Genomic DNA, 14,793 nt, shown 5'->3' with positions numbered 1-14,793 from the left:
GGATCTGCAAAGTTCCTCTGCACAATCCCTCGGACCGAGAAAAAGACTGCCTTCTCCACTCCTCTCATACTATTTCAATTCAAAGTTCTCCCATTTGGTCTTCACAGGGTACCCACAACCTTTCAGAGATCAATGGATCAAGTCCCAAGATCGTTCTCTGGATTTTGGGAGGCCTGCTTGGATGACATAGTTATTCAAAGTAACACCTGGGACGAACATGTGTTACACCTCTACAAGGTTACCAGAGCTCTAAAAAGGGAAGGTCCAATAAAGTGCCATTTGTGCCAGTCCGCTGTTTAGGATTTTGTTGTCGTTGGTAAATGACTTCTGCAGCCTCAAACCGAGAAAGTAAGATCAGTACAGGAAGCCACAGTACCCAAAATCAAACGAGACTCGAGAGCTTTTCTCGATATGGTTGAATACGATAGAAATTCAACATTCAAAACTATTCTTCCATCACTGCATGTCTTACTGATAAATTAAAACACGCTGAACCCCAAAAGTTTAAATGGGATAAAACTGGCAAAGCCTGTTTCAACACTTTAAAACATATCCTTTGCAGTGCCCTGGTACTCAAAGTGCCCAACTTCACTAAGGAATGTATCCTTCAAGCAGCTGCCTCAACGGTTGGCCTAGGAGCTAGTTCAATCGCCGGAATATGTGGGAATAAAGCAACGAATACTATACATCAGTAGGAAGCTGTTCCCCAGGCAGAGGAATTAAGCGACAATCGAAATGGAGGCTTTAGCCATAAAATAGGCAGTGGGATACTTCACGGGTAGGAAGTTCAGCTATTGACGGATCATTCTCCCCTAACTTGGATGAGCCTCCATAAAGACACTAAACCCAGATATATGCTCTGGTTTCTTGATCTCCAACCATATTGCTTCCGTCTAGAACACCGGAAATGTAAAGAGCAAGGTAATATAGACATTTTGTCCAGTTTCATGATTGGAGATGAAGAAGTCAGCAGCATAAGGTGAATGGTATTTGACGAATCAGAGGACATCCTACCTTCTTCCCTAGGGGCGAGAGCTTTCCCACAGGGCCTAGGAGGTGCGTCCACGGTACAATAATCCCCCCTGGGGGTGGTGCACCGAGGGAGGATCCCATGGTAAGGGAAGCCCCATGTGGAATTGGGGTTGATTGTTCTCAGAGAACGCAGTATTCTTCCGCTTTAATGCACCCAGTCTCCTCTCAGATACCAAATCCCTTCCTCCCCCTATGAAGGCAGAACCAATATACTCTTTTTCAAGGTTAGTGACAAGGTTATTCACCTATTAGAGAATACTGAGTTTCCTGCCTCAGAGTGGAAAACCAGTATTGGGACAAGGAGGTTCACTCTGAGGAAATAAAGTGAGCCGTCTAGTCTTTTTCGCAATATCCGGGGTCTGAATGAACATAACTGGCCTGTGTTGGAGTTCAAAAAGGAGCTCAGCTGTGAAGCTCAAGGAGAACGAACAGTGGGACACCTGCATAGGGCAGGGAGAGAGAAGTTGAATGGGAATCCACCAAACGAGGGGAAGAAAAACCGAGCAAGAAGGACCAATAGGGTTGTTGCCGATACTTACCTCCAGGTGACCCCGGCACCAGCAAGCCGCTGGCGACCCCGGCACCAGCAAGGCGCTTGCAGCAGGACATGTAACCACAGAACACCTGCAGAACCGCTGCAGACCCCACCATTCAACAAGGTACTGCAGGAGCCTCAATGAGCAACACAAGAGCTGGGGAAATGGCGGTACTGGTCAAGAGAGATAGAACAGGTGCACAGGTTTACCAGAATGTGTTGGTGGAGGTTCAGGGAAGCTGGAGTTGGAAGAAGAGGGTCTGGGACTCAGTGGCATACTTGGCTGGAGTGTGAACCAAAGGGCAATGAACGTGTGAGAGTCTGGGACCTGGACCCAAATAAGCAAACAAAAAGCAGAGGGTCTAGGACCCTGGAGTTGCATACTTGGCAGGAGATTGAACAAAGGGACAACAAACCTGTGCAAGTCTGGGACCCAGTGGAAAAGATATTTTGTGAGGATCACCTTTGCGAGTCTGACTGGTTCCCACCTAGAAGATTAGAAACCCGGGGAACAAAGACTCTGGAACTGATAAAGTGAAACCTATACTTGGTAGAGGAGCATGCCAAGTTAGGGGGATTTAAGGATTGTGAATACAAGAGATAATTATTTTTGTTCTTTCCAGCATCTTGGAAGAATAATAAACCTACGGGAAGGAAACTTTGCCCTAGCATAGGACATTATTTTGCATCACTTTTTAACCAGCGAACCTGGAGACTTTTCTGCTTAATAAGAACACACAGAACATTGTTTATCTGAATTCAAGACATTCCTTGCACAGTTATAGCAGTATATTAGTGTTAGGGGCACAAGTATGTTTTCTTCGGACACGACAGGGACCGACTATTTTTAGTTTCAGGCTTCCTGGCATTTTCATTAGTTTCTTTAGCGGGAGGGGAACCCCTCTTAGTTTTAGGGACAAAGGTCGTTTTCCAACCTTTTTTTCTTTAATTAAATAATTTACATAGGTCCCTCAAAGTCCACTTGACTTGTTAGCAACACCTAACCGCTTTATACCATTCACATATATTCTTTTAGAGCACTGTCCCAGTTTATTTATTTATGGTTCTTATATAGCGCCCAAACCCTGGGGTACCAAGGCGCTTTAAATTGAAATGTTACAGTGATAGAAAACAAAAGTGCTTACAGTTACAACATTAATACATATATAGGGTCATAGTGGGCAGCTACATGGTGGCAGCCACATATTGCATAGTGGCAACTACATACATATACAGGGTCAAAGTCAGATGGCACATATATGGTGCCAGCCACATGTTGCATGGTGGCAGCAATACATATATATGCAGGGTCTTAGTCAGTGAGCAAATGCATGGTGCCAGCCACATGTTGCATGACGGCAAACTACGCATGTTAGCTGGTCATAAAGAAGTAAAGTACATGGAGACAGCTGCCATTACAGATTATCACTCTTCATACTAACAAGTTGAGAATTCTACATATACAATCACTCGGCCAATCCCATATTGCAGGTGGCAAGTACATACAGATATATAGTTTTAAATCAGCTGGCATCAGCAAAGGAGCGATGATAATGATGTATGGCGGCGACTACTCACATGCATGTAGTCAGGTCCCTGAAGCCCTCAAACTGACAAACCTCGCCCCGCTGGACTGGGTGGGGGCCAGTAGGGGTTCATGTGAGCAACCATGCAACCTAGGTGAGGGGGCGAGATGCATACACACTCAATGGTGACCAAGGGGAGGGGGCTGCATACACACTCACTGCGACCAAGGGGGGGTGGGGGATGCATACACACTCACTGGTGACCAAGGGGGGTGGGGGGGGTTTCGAATCATACCCACTCACTGACGACCAGGGGGGGGGGGGGGCCTTGTGAGGAGGGCCGGCCAAGCCTACCGGCCTTCGCATTGGCCCTGATGTTACGTGCGCCAACCAATCAAGGACCCCCAGCAGCACCAAGCCCAGCACTCCAGTGCAGGCAAAAACGAATACGGAGCATGCAGGACAACAAAGCAAACGAAACAAAGCAATTTTAGGCTTCCAGAGTCTGTAATTTGAAGATTTAGCACATGCCTATGCAGGCAATGTTAATTACAGAAAGGTCTGTTTCACAGCGCCCACGTGTGCATCTTGATGTGGCCCAATGGTTAAGGGCTTACCTTCCAAAGTGTCCAAGATCGTAGTGCAGGGAGCGAAGAGAAGGTTAGGTGGAGGAGAAGGCTGAAGCCGCTCCAGCAGCCCCATCAGGTAGAAAGAGTAGTGGAGGAAAGAGTGGGGAGGGCCAGGAGTGGGCCTTGTGAGGAGGGCCAGCCAAGCCTGCCAGCCTTCCCATTGGCCCTGATGTTACGTGCGCCAACCAATCAAGGACTCCCAGCAGCACCAAGCCCAGCACTCCAGTGCAGGCAAAAATGAACAGTCATCTTTGAAAGGCAGCTCCAGATCAATACGGAGCATGCAGGACAACAAGGCAAACAAAACATAGTTTCAAAGCCACAGCGAACCTCCCGGTAGCAGTGAACACAATACTGTTGGGAGCATTGGTTAGACTCAGTTTAAGTTTATTTAAGATCATATGGGGGTAGTGACTTTGAAGATGATGAAAAGGAAACAGGCTTAAGCATTTATGGACAATTGCCACATGCAAGCTGAGAATTTACAAATGCCCTTTGGCAACAAGGCTGAGGTTCTAAGTGAAAGATATGCCTTCTTTCCCAGGTGCCAAATGATAGGCAAACTGTTGCCAATAACAGAGTAGGGTAAGAAATTGCCAGGAGCTGGGATATATTTAGCTCCTGGTTATATTTGTAATTTATCAAATTTATAAAGCGCCTTTCGCCAAAGGAGCTGCACAATAAAGAATGCTACAAATCAAAATGAGTAGAGTTTTTAAGAAACAAAAGAAGGTAGAGTTTAAGATTTGTTTGGAAAATGCGAAGAGAAGAGGAAGAGCGAGGGGAAGAGCATTCCAATGCTTAGGAACCAGAACAGAAAGAGCAGAAAAGAGATGAGGCACAGGGGGGCTTAGGAACAGTTAAGAGAAATAGATTCTGAGAACATAAGGGACATAGAACGTGAGCAGGGAAGAGAGGTAGGGCAGGGCCAGACCATGAGTGCATTTGAAGACAATCAAGAGAAAGTGATACAAAAGACGAGAGTCAAAGGGAAGTAGTGAAATTGGAAAGCAGGGAGGATAATAGGCAACACGATGAGTGGGTGGGGGGGGGGTAAAGAAAAAAGGAGACAAACAGAAGAGTTATAGGGAACCGAGACGAAAAATGAACAGTAGTCAATATGGGAAAAAAACCAAGGGAAAAAGTGCAAAGGGGAGTCTGGTTAGCTTGAAACGAATGGCTACCAAGAGCTACTATTTACATGCAAGTGTTGCAATACACAGATAGCTAAAAAATATTAACTGTGTAGGATCGGGAATGTTTTTAAAGAAGAATAAGGGACATCTAAAGAATATTGTATAATATGTAATGAAGAAAAGGTTAAGATGTTAAATCTTGCGCACATATTGGATTTGCTGTTTTGTAGAGACTGGCTCCCGGTTCCCCAGAGATAGCTCCTGCCTAACAGATATTGTTAATACCCAGGAACTACTTTCTGCTGCTGGTGTTCAACAAATACTAATTTCGATACCTGCGCATCTACACCCGGTCGGCTTACTGAGACATGCACATTTTTATAAAATTTCAATTTTATTGGTTTTGTAAAAGTTCGACAGACAATTACATTCAAATTCCAACATTGAGTCGAAAGAAAAAGATTGTTCACAGCAAGTAACATTTTCATATCGAGCGTATAAAGTCTCTTGGAATCAAATAATTAACCAATAACGTCAACAAAACTCACTTTCTTTACCCCGCCCCCCTCCCCTCTTCACATGTCACCGTCCGGGGATTGAAAACAAATTTAAACATTACCAAAGAACCGCTAATATACACATGACATAAGGCAAGTGTGCACAGCATAACACATGACCCTGGCATGACAGGCTCCAACAGCAATTGACTAAAATGACAAAAAAATTCGGCAGTGTTTTGCACACATTCTTTTCACGTGACATATGTAGCACAAAATTCTGACCATGCGTTCTCAACATTGGTACGATCTCCATGTAAGGCTGCAGTCAGGTTTTCCATTCTGTAAATACTCAGAGCAACACCCAGCCACTCAGTCTTGCTAGGGAGTGTGGCTCTTTTCCATACCATGGTTAGAGAGGCTCGTGCAGCCATCAACAGACCTAACACCATTTTGGGTGCTTTCATGATCGTGTCCTCCGTTTCAATCAAACCGAACAAAATCAGCAGTGGTTGTTTCTCTTTCGACATCTTCTAGGTCCCTAATCTAGCTAAGAACCTGTTACGCTCACCTGGTTCCCACGGGGGCGTCGACCGGAACTGGGCCGCTGTTGTTTCCACCAGCGTGACGTGTAGCGCCGAGATGACTGACTGGACTCGCCCGCTCAGCCTAGTTTGTCTGGCTCGCAAGAATATTCTTCTGCAAAGGAGAAGAGGAATTAACCACCCGTGGAATTGAGTGTCAACCCGCCTTCCCCACTCCCGTTGTCTTCCCACAGATCACTCTTGATGTCCCCTCCTTAGTCTCACCTGATGGTTTGGAAGGATGAGCTCTCCAACCTGCGTCGACCGCAGGGGCGCGTTGATGACCAGTTACTTCACTGGCGTAGAGGAATTGGTGAGTTCCAGTATTGACTCTAAAGTCCAATTGTTCATAAGAGTTCAAATGTCTGATCTTCACTCTGTCCGATTCCTTGCAGGTTGCCGATTAATCCACTTGAAGATTTCCAAATGGCACTTGGTAAGATTCAGGTAAGTCTATTGTGGTTTTCCCCTTAGGGGCTGGGGTACGGCGATGAAGCAGAGTTGACTGTGCCGACCTGAGATGAGGTGAGACCCCCGTGGTAAATCAGGTAAGTTTTGTGGGGGGTAACTGGTATTGTCTTTGCTTTCTCCCCTTAGGGGCCGGGGTACGGCGATGAAGCAGAGTTGACTGCGCCGACCCGAGATGAGGGGAGTACCTCCCGTGGTAAATCAGGTAAGTCCTTGGGGGTAGCTTGTATAGCCTTAGAGAGTCCCCTTGCTCACCTTGCTGTCTTTGTCTCCTTAGGTGTCGGAGGGCAGCCGCGAGATGGAGAGAGCGTGATGGAATGCTGAAGTACCGCCAAGCAGGCGAGTTCAGCGCGGCGCCGTAGGAATGCGAAGCAATGCTTCAAAGACTTCTGTCTTTCAGTTCCGTGGCGAAATGGATCAGGATTCAGGTAAGGATTAAAGTTAAAACTCCTGTTCTAACCTTTATCCTTCTTTTCTTCTTGTTTCAGGAGTCCCAGGACTGAAGCGGGCGTGGCTGAAGAATGGAGCTGCTGAAAACACGGTGAGCGTTACGCTGCAGCAAGCAGAATAACGCGAAGCACGTGTGGCTGTCAGGGCGTGGTTTAAATAGCCTTGGAAGAAGATCCAGGTAAGTATTCTTCCACAGCCCCACCCAAGTAACAAAATATTCCCTTCAGTAAAATAGTCCCTCCTAAGCCTCATTTGGCTTGAGTCTTCATGCAGCATGGTCTGCCTCAGGTGAGTATGCAGCATGGTCTGCTTCAGGCAAGTTATCAATAATGAGCCTGGCGCCATAGGCGCCAGGACCGCACCCAAACAGCCCCTAACTGGGGCTTTTGGGCATGCTCCAAGTGGCATGATGCCTGCTTCCGGGGCTGCTGGGCCTGGTCTGGTCTTCCGGGGGCAGGCATCATGACAGCACCTTTGACCAATTGGCTTGGACCACTGCACATCCCCACCGCATATGCCAATAATCAGCCCGCTTCCCGCAGCCCCTCCAGCAGTATGGCCTTACTCCTTGATACATTTTGGCAAGCTGGGTTGGGTCATATTGCCATCTATACATTAACTTGATAGCATGTAGTTTATACTGACAAGATATAGATGATTTTGCCGTCCGTCTGCATATTTGAAGCCATAACTTCTGTGAAATTTGTCTACCCATATCCGATTCCCATCTGCCTAGAGTGTCAGGGAGGGTGTAATATCGACCTCAATCAATGCCAGGTACATTGCACTTATCAAACCTCTGGAGCCCATGCATGTGTCAAGAATTCTCTCGAATGGGGTAAGGTGCCTCTACAATTGTTCTTTCCATATCGGCCTTGTCAATACCCCCTTGAGTCTCATGTACAGGAAACCCGAGAGCGGGCCTATGCCAAGCGTCTCCTGAAACTCCTGAATGGTTATAAAAGAGCCATTTCTCCATAGTTGACCTGCCCTTTCTAGGCCCGCCTGGTACCAGGTCTCAAAGCTTCCAGGTTCCGGGATTGCATCCCGGATCCCCGGGAACCATATGTGACCCAGTGGAGAGGGCCATGTCGTAACTCCAACCATTTTCTTGCCTGGTTTCCATATTGCCCATATTGCACCTATAATGGGATGAGATTTGATGCTATTACGTAATTGGGACCCAGGCACCCATAGCCATTCGCCCAAAATAAAGGAACGGAGGTGATAGTTATCCAGGGCTATCCACTGTGGCTCTGACTGCTGCCTGACATGTGGAAGGAGGACCCGGAGTTGGGCCGCTCTATAGTATGTTTCGATGTCCGGCAGGCGTACCCCTGCATTATCTTTTCGAAGCTGGAGCAAGGACCTCGGAATTCTAGGCTTTTGGCCGTGCCACAAGAAGGCGAGTAGCAATTTTCTCGTGTTTGTGAAGTATTCTGGGGGCATTTTGATGGGAAGCATTTGGAACAAATATAGTATTTTAGGGAGGATCACCATTTTTATGGCATTTAAACGGCCCAGCCAAGAGATGGTGAGCTTGGACCATCTTTGAATATCTTTTTGAAGGGTGACAGTGGTGGGAAATTGGCTTCATATAGGGATCCTAGGTCCCGGGTAGCATTAATACCCAAGTATCGGAGCGTGGTGAGACTGACTTTTACTCCTAGGGGGACAAAGCGTTCGACCTCAGAGTCTCTACTTCTGTCAATCAGGAGGAGGACAGATTTCAGTGTGTTAATTTTCAGGCCGGCAAACTGACCATATTCTTCAATTATTTCAAGCGCGGCCGGGACCGAATCCAAGGGATCAGTTAAGTGTAATAAGATATCATCGGCATGTTTGTATTCTCGATCACCTACTGCGATACCTTTGGCTCTGCTATCGTGTCTCAATTTTTGAGCTAACGGTTCAAGGGACATTAGAAATAATATTGCTGACAGTGGGCAGCCCTGCCTCGTCCCCCTTTCCAGTGGAAACCATTGTGAATAACCTCCATTCACCACTACTGAAGTGGTGGGGGAGGTGTACAGCGCTTTGATGGTGTGGCGGAGTTTTGGCCCTAACCCGTTCGAGACCAATACCTGTTCCAGAAATTCCCATGAGACCCTATCAAAGGCCTTCTCGGCATCTAACGACAAAAGTGATGGGTCCCCTCCCATACCATGTGCCTCGTGGAGTAAGCGAAGTGTTTTTCTCATAGTGTCTGTGCCCTGTCTCCCAAGAACGAAGCCAACTTGGTCAGAATGTATTAACCTAGGGAGGTGCGTTTCAAGCCGGGTCGCAATGACCCTGGCATAAATCTTAGCGTCGATATTGAGGAGAGAAATGGGACGATAGGAGCTACAGTATTTAGGATCTCTATCCTCCTTCGGAATGACTGCAAGGAGGGCCTGAGAGAAAGATGGAGGAGCGTGACCTGTGTCGAAGATGTGGTTGAACAGGGATGCAAGAAAGGGGGCAATGAGAGTGGAGAATATCTTGTAGAAACCGGGCGTGAATCCATCATCTCCTGGGGCTTTACTTGTCTTCAAGCGCTTTATGGCTTCTACAACTTCCTCCTCTGTGACTGACATGTCTGGGGAATCGGCCTTCGTGCGTGTGAGCGAGGGGATCTGCACCTCCTTGAGGTACGTGTCTATGCTTCCCACGGGAGGAGGGGGATCACTTACATAGATCATCATAAAAGAATGCAAATGCTTCTTGTACGTCCTCGGGGGAAGTCACTGTCGTGTCCATGAGGGTGCCGTCAGTCCTTTCGATAAGTTCAACCCATCTCTCCGCCTTCTGTGCACGGAGACGAGCCGCCAAGAGGGCATCCGCCTTGTCGCCCTTCTCATAATATTTTTGTTTGAGGTATTGTAGGGTCTGGGCAGTTTTGCCCGCGATAAGTATTTTCAACTCCTCTGAGTAGTTTAGCTTCTGCAATTTACTTGGGTCTTTCAGATGGGTAGGACTGTGCCAGGCTCTGGGCCTTACAGAGCCTTTCCCTAATGCCCTTCTCTATCAAGGCGCGTTCTCGTTTTTTTTGGGCCCCTTCCCTTATAAGCACCCCCCTCCAAGTTGCCTTGCCTGCCTCCCATACGGATGTCTTCCCTACCTCCCCTGTGTCATTAGAAGCGAAGAACTGCTCGATCTCGGTTTCCAGAGCTTCCTTGAAGACCGAGTCAGCCCATAAGGAGTCATTACATCTCCATTTGGTATTCCGGGGGGCCAGGTCGTTCCAAAGTATATCCACCATAACCATATCATGAAACGTCCAAGCAGAGGGGTATATAGTTGCCGCTTGCAATGTGCGCAAGAGGCCATCTGAGAGGAAGATGTAGTCGATACACGTGAGCGTGTCATGGGGTAGGGAGTGGAAGGTGAAGGCTCTGTCCGTCGGGTGCAAATGGCGCCACCAGTCCACGAGACCATAAAGATTAAGGGTTAGTTTAATGTCCGCCTCGTTCCGTGTGTTGGGTGGATCTGCTACATCAGCTTTAGTTTGTCTATCCCTTGAACAGTCCATCCACGTGTTAAAATCCCCACCGAGAACTATGTGTCCCCTGGTCATGCCGAAAACCTTCTCACAGATTTTGTGGAGGAACCTATTTTGCCCTTGGTTGGGCGCATAAAGCGTAGCAAGGGTGACTGTTGTGCCCCGTATGTTTCCCACGACTATGAGAGCCCTCCTCCTCCCTGTCCATCCATGTCTCAAGAATTGTCATCCGGAGGCCTTTGCGGATCAGGATCCCCCACTCCCGCTTTTTTCGAGATACCTGCTGGGATCACTCTCTCCTCAATCTTTCAATATCGCGTTTCTTGGAGGAATAGAATATCTATATTTGATCTCCTAAATTCCCTCGCAACCATGGATCTCTTTGTGGGGGAGTTCAAACCCTTGACATTGAGTGTGCAAATGTGTCACGTGTCCTTATAGGGTGTATGTGCCATCTTGAGCTTTGGGTAAGTGTGTAAGCAGCCAGTTTGTCTGCTTCATGGCCCGTGTCATGTTTGATGTTGCAGTGTGTGGTTCGTATTCCTCAGAATGGGTCTCAGTTAGTCCTTCGGAGGACAAAAACTGACCCGTCCAGTACGTATAATGTCCCTTTATGTATCCAGATTGTGTTTTCGTGCCCCTCAGGTCTGTGTTGTGACAAAGTATGTGTTTCCCACCCACCCCACCCTCCCCTGCCCTACGTTCGGCGCCCGACCCGTCCGGGTTAACATCACCCAGTCGGTCTCGGACCACCAGTGGAGACCGCAAAACAAGCGGTCCTATCTTAATATAGGCATCAATAACAGTGAGCCCCCAACCATGTGCTCCTAACTTATCAACAAACCAAAAAACAAGAACTCCGACCCCCAAAGGCATCGTTCCAGCATAAGTGTTACCTCGTATTTCTTTCTGGGCATCCTAAACATACATGGTCAAGTTCACCATTCGCACGAAACGAGTAACACATTGGAGTCTAAAGGTGCGACCAAAGAATCAGGCACATCATTGGTGTAAGTTATACATGAACCTTTCAGTGTAACGCACCCTCATCGCTTCTCTCTGCCTCGGGCAGCGCCCAATCAACCAGCTTCAACCGGATCCCTCACCACAGAATTTGTTTGCCCCCAGCGGCCTACCATGCCAGTTTGGTGGCCCGATTTGTGTTCCATGTCCTGTGAATTGTTCATTCTCCGAAATTTCCTGGAGCCTTGGATCCGTCTGCGCCGCGGGCCCTTAGTGTGCCATTCACCTTCCTCCCTCCTCGACTCTCCATGGGAGGGGCCCTCCTCCTGGGTACCCAACATGTCAGATAATGTCCTTTTCCGAAACCAGTTTCACTGTTGAACTCTCCCACTCAAAGGTGAGTGAGAACGGATAACCCCACAGATACCTGGTGCCTTTATCCTTCAGCATTTTCGTAATCAGGGAGCAGTTCTTCCTCATTGCGAGCGTGAGCGATGATAGGTCTTGGTAAAGCGAGATGGTAGCATCGCCGAGAGTTAGCAACGAGGCGTGTCTGGCTTTATCTAAAATCCTGGCTCTGTCCGCATAGTTGTGAAACCTAGCCAGGACCGAACGCGGACCTCCTGGCCTGCCTGCGGCTCTGTGGATGCGATCAAGTTTGGGTTCATTCCCGGTCTCATCCTTAAAAAGGAGCTTCAGGATGGCGTGCAGGGTCTGTTTCAGGTCTGAATCGGATTCTCCTTCCTTTTCGGGGATGCCGAAGACACGTATGTTATTACGGCATTCCCTGTTTTCAAGATCGTCAACCTTTAGGCGTAATGCCTCTTCCTTGTGTTCTACTTCCGCAATGCGGTGGTCCATTTGGGCTTCCAACGTATTCAAGGAGGTTTGATTATGTTCGACCTGCTCCAGCCTGTCCTCCATTTTGTCCATTCTCTGTGTAAATTTTGCCGATTTTGCTGTCTATGTCTGCCCTCATGCTTCGCATCTCCGCGAGTAGATCAGCGACATCCGCTTTGGTTGCCGCGGCCTCAGACCCAACAGTCGACATCTTAAGGTCAATGGGGGACTTCAGTGTTTCGTGGGTTGGTGTGAACTTGTATTTTGCCAATCTGTCCTTATGGTTCATGGGCGGCGGGACCCCGTCGATGAAGTGGGTAGGTTTCAACAATGCGCCAGAGGTCAGCCCCGCCAGAGTGGGAGCTTGAAAGATATGAGCTTATGTGCGAAAGCAGGATGTCCTGTGAGAATCCAATATCCAATGTTCTCGTTCGCTCGGTGTATTGACCCTTCAATTCGGGTCCCTCAAGGAGAGGAGTCCACGCACAGCCTCTTCAGGCCACCCTCATGCGCACGGCCTAGCCGAGGCCCAATGCTCAGTGTACTTCGTTTTGGTAAGCCTCAGGGTTCGAGTGGGGGGCCGAGAAGGGCACACACCCTGAAAAACAGGGGCCCAACCCTCAGCCCTCTGCTGCCTGGAGAAACCTGCCCAGGGCCTCCTCCCGTATCTCCGGTACTCAGAGCACTGCGGTTCTTTCCACCTATCTTTAGAGTGGGCCCCAGCTGCGATGTGGATTGGAGCGCTCTCCCCGGTGCCGCGCGCATCACGGCTCTGCGTATGGAAGAGGCACGCAGGCCCCTCCAGCCTTCGTGCTGCGTGTGGCGCATGGGGAGTTTTCTCCACAAAAAAGGTTCCGTTTTGCTTCGGGTTTTCTCCGGGTGGTGCCTGGACACTTCCGATGCTGGTTTTCATCGATGAATTATCAGATGGGGGTCTCGTGGTGGGGGATCAACCCACTTTTCAGGACCCTTGCGCGGAGCCTACACGGAGAGCGATACCATCCGTGCGCCCCCTGGTGGCCAACCGATATGCACATTTTTGAGGGGCCGGCGCATGAAGCTCATCACAAATATTGTGATAAGCGGAGGATCAGAGCATATAAAAAACTATGACCATTGCTTGGGCTATAGAATAAATCACAAATGCTCAAACGTGTTGCATGTTGGTGAACATAAAAACTTCTACGGATGTACATTCCAATAATCTAGAGTATGAAAAATGAAGTAATGTTTCTAGAAACAAGAACAAACACAGCCAAAGTGAAGAGCTTTGCCTTTGTTAGAGGGAATATCTTTGGCTATGCATACTTCCTACAAAGCGTCAAATAGACCAGGAAGGCAACCTGAACAGCCAAAGGAGCAGTGCCCATGTAGAAAGGTGAAGCACCCCTGTACTTCCCTGGCCCGAGCCACGTCCCTGATGATTTCGCAATGGCTGTTGCATGCCATATAACATACATCTAGCGCAATATCCTTCTCAAAGTCTGGTGACAAAGCGCCACCGGGGAGATACAACCAATTATGGCACCAAAGCGTAACTGAGGAGAAAAATATATTGATGAGCCAAAACTATGCATCCTCATACCCATTGGCCAAAACCAAATGCAGCTATACAGACACATCTGAGACAAAGCTATGTGAACCCTGTTAGCCAAATTTAACTGAGGTGCTTAAGTGCCAATTTGTCATCAAAGCACCATATTTGAGCTAAAACACAAAGTTCACTGTAGTGCAAAACTAATTATATTAAAGTATCATCTAAGACCAAAGGTAATTGGGGCTCTAAAGCACCACAAATGAGTTTGAACTGACCTTGGCACTGTGAGTCAAACATTACTGTGGCACCATAGCCCTAACTATAAGACAAAGCAACCTACGGCCACCACCTTTTAAGCGAAAAATGATGAACCCCAACTATATGGCAAAATCAATGTGGCAACAAACGCCACAAACCATTGTAAAACCCAAACTATCTGGATTGGCACAACAAAAGGGCAGCATAATATCGCCAACCACGAAATAAGGAATTCAGCCTTACTGAAACAGTCCAACCTACAATATCACACAGACCTCCCTCATAACTAACCCTACTAAAACCTTCAACTTTCCTAAAAAAAAAAAAAAACACGGCTCCACCACCAACCCACCACATACATACCACTACCACAGCACAAACCTGAAATCACAATGCAAACGGCACACCCGGTCCAGAATCACACTGAACCAAACACACTAAATCTCCAGCACTACGCCACAGACACAAAACAATCTTGTATAGACCCACACTCCAAAAGAACACCAACCCCATACCATCTAGAAGCAAACCCAATACACAGTGACCAGTTTTTCCTTATTGAAGCTACCAACAGCACAGCAAAATCTCTATTGCACCATCTCGCCCTGTCCTACTAACCAACCCTTCCAAACCCTCCTTCATTTTCAGATCCACCTGAGCGACTGTAGACCATGAAAATTGCAATCATGAGATAACGAAGATCTGGAGAGAACTTTGGGAGGCTTTTTCTCCCCCAAGCCGGTGAAGACCATTAAGCCCCAATCTGTACGCACTAATCCCTGGTATGATGCAGAGTGCCGAAGGGCCAAGGGGGCCCTGATTAGACAGGCTAAAGTGGTGAGGGCCGGAGGGAAAGT

General features: G+C 47.9%; 1 protein-coding gene across 1 annotated transcript in view; it reads right to left on the bottom strand.

Annotated features, from left to right (window-relative positions):
• The window catches only part of CLP1 (cleavage factor polyribonucleotide kinase subunit 1), a 98,885-nt gene that overhangs the window by 58,108 nt on the left and 25,984 nt on the right, over nucleotides 1-14,793 (bottom strand). The gene's annotated exons all lie outside the window — the stretch shown is intronic.

The sequence above is a fragment of the Ambystoma mexicanum genome, chromosome 12, assembly GCF_040938575.1.
Source record: "Ambystoma mexicanum isolate Mex_15411 chromosome 12, UKY_AmexF1_1, whole genome shotgun sequence".
NCBI classification, from domain to species: domain Eukaryota; kingdom Metazoa; phylum Chordata; class Amphibia; order Caudata; family Ambystomatidae; genus Ambystoma; species Ambystoma mexicanum.
The sequence above is the reverse complement of the archived record's forward strand: the minus strand, read 5'-3'. Positions and strand labels throughout refer to the sequence as shown.